Below are 6,670 nucleotides of genomic sequence, written 5' to 3'. Positions count from 1 at the left end.
TAAATAAATGTTCAATAAATGTTCATGGCTAATTCACATTTCCTAATAAATAGACAAGTTAAGTAAACTGTTAGGAAAATATTTATGACAACCACCATGGTTCGCAAAACCAGTGGATAATTTAAGATTTTCCATAAAGAATGGTTACAATGTATGTAAACACACACCTGGGCCCAACTGTTAAGTGAACCTAATCAGTGTTTTAAATATAACATTGAATGGTGAAGCATAAAAATATGTTAAAATGAATAAAACAGAACATTAAAAAAAAATGGACATTGACATAGTGAATTAATTTTGTTTTCTCACAAAACACTCATATGCAACTACATTTGTAGCTAATGCATCCAAAAACCCCACCTTCTAAACTGTGGCTAACTATTACATTAACCCATTGTTAGCCTAACCATACATGAAGTACCAGTGATATATCACTTAAAAAATACTGATTGCAACTGGTTCACTTTTAATTTTAAAACCCCTATCGATTTATCCTTTGTGCTTATCCAAGGTTGTTCAACAATATTATACAAAAAAAAATTAAAAAATATTACCAAATAAATGTATTTTTAATAATGCCTCAGCATGAATATAATGGTACACTGTGGTTGACACGAGTTCATTAACATTGCTTAATTTGCAGAGTTCACATAGAGTTAGATATTGATAGACAGACACAGGGAAAGGAAGAAAGGGGCAAGGAGAGACACACACACACACAGAGATGGGGGTGGGGTGGGGTGGGGTGGGGTGGAGAGAGAGAGAGAGAGAGAGAGAGAGAGAGAGAGAGAGAGAGAGAGGAGAGAGAGAGAGACAAATACTGCTAGCACTTATTACCAAAGAAAACCTGTCTACACATAACTGGAGGTTTGACCATGGAAAACTCCATATAGAGTACTTAAAAAATAAATGTTGCATAGAAAAACAAAAAAAATTAAAAAAACAAAAGAATTAAAATAAAATAAAATGTAATATGTCAATATTTTCCACCAATTTTTATATACATTCTTTTAGTGCTATAAAATTCTACGAGTCAGTAGATACACATGTGAAAGTGAACTTTTATTATTTCTTCGCCATATTATTATACAATGAATATGTATGCAACTTTCTATATTAACAACAACAGAACATTTAAGATACATGTAATCTTATGTACACAATGAGTTTTTTTTAGCAGGTGACATTCAAACTTACATATAGTTCACACTTGAATTAAAATAATTAAAAATAATATCAAATTAATTAATCAGTCACTCCAACACAACAATATATATCAAACACAACATACCACACAGTGATTAATTCATTTAGCAACGAATGCTTCGTTATTACTCGAATGGACAACAGTATCACATTTTGATTTTCAAGAATGTAAAATATTGCAAAACCACATTAAAAAACACACAAAAAAACCCACAAACAAGAACTAAAACAATTCATTGCTAAACACATCATGTGATTTTTCTAGTATTTATGCAAGTTGCATTCTTGTCCAAGACGTTTTAACAATAGTGCTGAACTTTGAGTGTATATTTGAAATATTCATGCAAAAATGATGATGTACGATTGTTTTAGGAGCAAGTGGCAATATGATACAATTCATGATATTCAATCTGATGCAAACTAAACATCCTTCTTGTTTGGGCTAATAAAGTTCCATATGTACATATATACGATATGTAGTGTTGCCGAGTAGGATGAATGGAATAATTCTGTGAATTTGTTTTAAAAATAATAATTTTTAATTAAAAATAAAAATCTGCTTAAAATTTCATTGCTTAGTACATTATGCACACACTTAATTAATACCTCAACATTTAATGCCAGAAAGGCAATTCGAAAATAGTATCTACGAATAAAATATAACAATACCCGGGTCAAAACCTATGAAGTACCCTGGACATTTGCATGCACCAAGATAATTTACGATGCATCCGATGCATCAGTGATGTTCCATAAGGCGTTATAATCCCAGTGGAATTAAACAACTGCATTTAACGTTATACATTCCTTAATGGCAAGACTTAATTCCCCCGCCACACACACACACACACACACACACACACACACACACCAAGGAATGGATCCAGGGGTGGGGGTGCACACACCCACACTTTGAAGTGGTCCAAAAATCCAATATTTAATGCATAAATACACAATGAAATTATTTATTTTTAATAGAGGAGAAATATTTTGGTTTGCTGGGTGTTTCATGCCTGTTGGTATATGCTGGAATATTGTATGTGCTCTATTTTAAAGCCTTCCTCCCTAGAAAAGGCCTGCACCCCTCTGCAAGTAGATCTAGGTTGGCTTATTACGTGAAATGTCAACCAAAGCCCTAGCTACATGCGTTTTGTCTGCAGGATCCCTTAAAAAAAGTAGTCTATTTGGTTTAAGTGGCTGCTGAATAAACAATGTGACGAGGTGGCCAATCCAAACAGTAATTGCTTGTCCTAGTGTTCAGTGGTCTTTTCATTTTAAATTGAAGTCTGAAGCAAGCAGGACAAGTTATCGAGTCGTCAATAGTAGACACAGTACAGATGGAAGTGAAATGATTAATTTTAATTAAAGTACTATTTAGTAGAACAAACCAGTACTAAGACTGAAATTTTCCAATGCATTTTGAATTTCCCTAACCACAACAGATATCAAATTTGCAAAATACACCCACACACACCATTTCTAATCTGCCCAGTTACCACTGTTAAATAATCTAACTTGAATTGGATTGTGACTGTTTTACATATTGCATCAACTTCAAAGTAATAATTGTTGTGCCAATATAAGGGTACCCAAGTAAGAATGTATAAATTGCTATATGAATTCACCTTAAAATTACTGATACATGCAGTCTTAATTGCCTTAAAAATAACTCAAATTTAGCAAAAATGCTTTTCTGGACATCTACATCTACATGCAGAACTCTTTTGGAGACGACAGGGGTGGGTGGGTAGAAGGTACTCAACCTCCAGAAACAACTGTTTACAATATTGGACTTCTGTGACCCTACTGTGCTCAAAACAAGCAAAAATACACACTGTGCCCAAATTAATGAGATCTAAAATCTTCACTGCACAGATTACATGAATTAGGTTTTCCGATTATATGCATAATACGTGAGAATTTGGTTTTGTGGTCGCAGTACAGTCACATGTAACACACATCTACATGATATGTGTACTGATATGTTCACTAATCCACCGCATTGTGAACTATTCATCATGGCGATTTGCTCAAAATAACATTGTTAAATTCATGAACTAGTGATTAATATATTACAGGCCTCCACAAACTGTGAGAACGATCGTTTCTTTCGTACACTGGTTATACAAATTTATTTATCATAACCAGATTTACTGTTTGTATAAAATATACTGAATGATCTGGCCTCTCCATTTACAAAAAGCAGGTAAGCAATCTACTGCTCTCCTGATAATTTCTGGAGGGAAATTTCAAATAAGAAGAGCTATGGTTCCAGACACTTGTAACAAGCAAAATAAAACAAAATTTGTTTTGTTTAATGACACCACTAGAGTACATTGATTTATTAATTATCAGCTATTGATTTAGACATTTGGAAATTTCAAAATAGTCTTAGAGGAAACCCGCCACATTTTTCCATTAGTGAAAAGGTATCTTTTATATGCACCATCCCACAGACAGGATAGCACATACCACAGTCTTTGGTATACCAGTCGTGTAGCACTGGATGGAACGAGAAATAGCCCAATGGGCCCCATCGACGGAAATCAATTCTAAACCAACTGTGCATCAAGCGAACGTTTTACCAGTGCTACATCCCGCCCCAATAAAGATAAAAAGATAAATGATGAAAGGAGAGTAGAAGAACTCACCACTTTCCATCTTCGGGTAAGTTTGAATACCTTCTCGCCTCTCATTGACAAACTTGATGATTCTAGCAATCAATGCATCTTTTGGGAGGTTTCTTCTTTTTTTTTCCCTTGCAATTTTCAGGTTACATACATGTATGTTTAAATTGATTTGAATTTGCAGAGGCCTGTAATATTAAGCAGTTAAGTATGACATCTGACCTTAAGAAACCATTGTACATATATAACGATTTAACAATAAACATTGATGAAATTGAATCAGCATTGAGGTTTTTTACAAAGCAGCTGCAATTTGTCACAGGTAGTTTTACTCCATAAAAATATACAGTAAATGGTCCTCAATACTTGTACATAAGACATAAACAAATATGAATACTTAAACTGTTGCATTATACATGTACATGTATAATTTCCTTTATTTCACAAATGGCAGCTTAAAAGTGTAAAATTGTATTCCCCACCAACATTTTCTTATGTACAAATTATTTTATAATCAATATATGGTACCTATCTTTTTGAAACTTGTACTTGAAAAGGGACACATACATACATGTATAGCTACAATGTATCCGTATGTCTGAATATATGTAAAAACATAAGAGTCTGTTTTTGTTTTATACACATGTAATTTGGTTATTACATGTATGTATTTCTTGAGTTTAAACACCAGTGTTTAAAATAAGAAAAACAAGTATCGTAAATTCGGCCCATGGCATTCCCATTATTAAAAGTACACCATTTTAAGATCATATTTAATTCATAACGTTTTACAATATTTTGTTGCATATGGTTGCAAAATGGGAGCAGTAACATCAACACACTATATTAAATATAAAATTAAAATAACCAATTGCTATGTTTGAAATTTGTTGCATTATCATTAGAGTATACCACTAAACTGAATACACGCAGGGGCATGGAATGGTTATATAGTACCCGATGTGCCAACAGGCGACCCCTCCCCCACCAACCCTCCCTTAGACTAAGTCAGGGTTTCTGCCAGAGGGTAAAACGGGTATGGCGCCATACCCCCCAAATTGTTTTTTTTAAGTTAACCTTTTGACAAAATTAATTATCATTACTGTATATTTTCTTAACCATAACCCTAAATTTAACACATTTTCTTTCTGGGGGAGGCTTCCCATATCTCCTGTTGATTGTGGTTGCATTCAATTCCATAGCACCATATCCAAACATTTTTTTCTGGCAGAAACAATGCTTACTATCTCTCGCACACATACATAACATGAGGACAAGTCCAAATTTCTATTCCTGTATTTTTATGGTAAAACAAAAATGAATTTAAAAAACAATCCCTAATCTAAAATTTAAAAACATACTAAAATATATCACATTTTTATCTATCCCCCATATTTAACTTGTAAAATAATATTTGATTTTTGCTGTTTAAAAACAAATGTTTCTTTGATAAATAAAAATGCACATACATCATTATTTAAACAGTAATTGTATTTGACATATCAAGTATCGGTGTGCTATTAAGACTAAGAGTATGACAATTAAATAGTTTTCAAAAGGGGAATGTTTATAAAGGATTACTTTATTGTATGGTACACACACAAACTTCTAAATCAAATCACTGGCCACACTTTACAGTACCATGTTCTTGTTTTAGTAATTTGCAATGGGTTTTCTATAAAATGAATTTCAGGTAATAAATCTTGTAAATGCATATAACCTGTAAAAGCAAACATGCTTAATTTTAAAATCCACAAGCTACAATGTACAAATAAAATCATGGATGCCATTACATCATTACAGGGAGGCTGTGTATAAATTTCAAACTAAAAAACTAAAAGGAAAACCACAGAAAACGTTAATTTATTGCTAACTGTTCATCTTATTTCCCCCTACATCTGCTTACAAATAACTATCAAAATTGAGAAAAAATACGTCATCTTTAATGTCAAACAACTTTTAGTTTTTAAACAATATTAATTCCTTTCTGTAATAATGTAGTGGCCACTTGGTCTTACTGGTGTGGACTATTTTAATAAGTTCAATACAGTACAATAAGCTCAGTTTTTCATGTATTAATTTGACATGCATACATTAGGCCCGTTTTTTTATTAACACAATTATGCACACGTTTAACGATACAGTGCATTTGTGTGCTGAAAAAAAAAAAAATTCTCCATACGAGTTTTTAAGCACAGTGATGTGATAATATGAAACATTTACTTTTGACTTAAAGTACACTCTGACAACGTAATTTTTTTTATATTAATCCGCTTACGAAAACGCAGATATGGAAAAGTACATTTCCATGCATGGAAAAACACACGATAAAAGATGCGTGAAATGGCGTTAAAGGAAAGCAGGTCTTAGCCTGCAATGTATGAAGCAGACCTCGCCATGAAAACAATTGAGATTAAGAGCAGCTACATGTGTATTTAATAAGATGTTACCATATCGAGAATGAACATTTAATCCTTTTGTGTTTACTTTCTTTAAAATTGACATTCTTGAATTAGCCTCAAAGGCATAACAGGGAGCCAATGTGATACACTGACAACTCCCCTTAAATGTCAAGATGTAAACAAGAAATCAAATTATTTTAAAATCCTAAAAATTACACCAACATTGACCTAACCATTAATAAATATATTTGTCCATTATGACCTGCCAAATACCATTTCTCAATGTACATGCATCTTGTTACAAATCTAATAAGAAATGTTGGTAAAAAATATATTTCTTCTGAACAAATTGACATAAATCTTTGACTGTTATTTCAATAACAAAATGTAAAATGCATTAAAACATTGTGCATCTAATGGACCCTGACTAAGATC

Source organism: Gigantopelta aegis, chromosome 3 (genome assembly GCF_016097555.1).
Source record: "Gigantopelta aegis isolate Gae_Host chromosome 3, Gae_host_genome, whole genome shotgun sequence".
NCBI classification, from domain to species: domain Eukaryota; kingdom Metazoa; phylum Mollusca; class Gastropoda; order Neomphalida; family Peltospiridae; genus Gigantopelta; species Gigantopelta aegis.
This window is presented reverse-complemented; position numbering follows the sequence as displayed.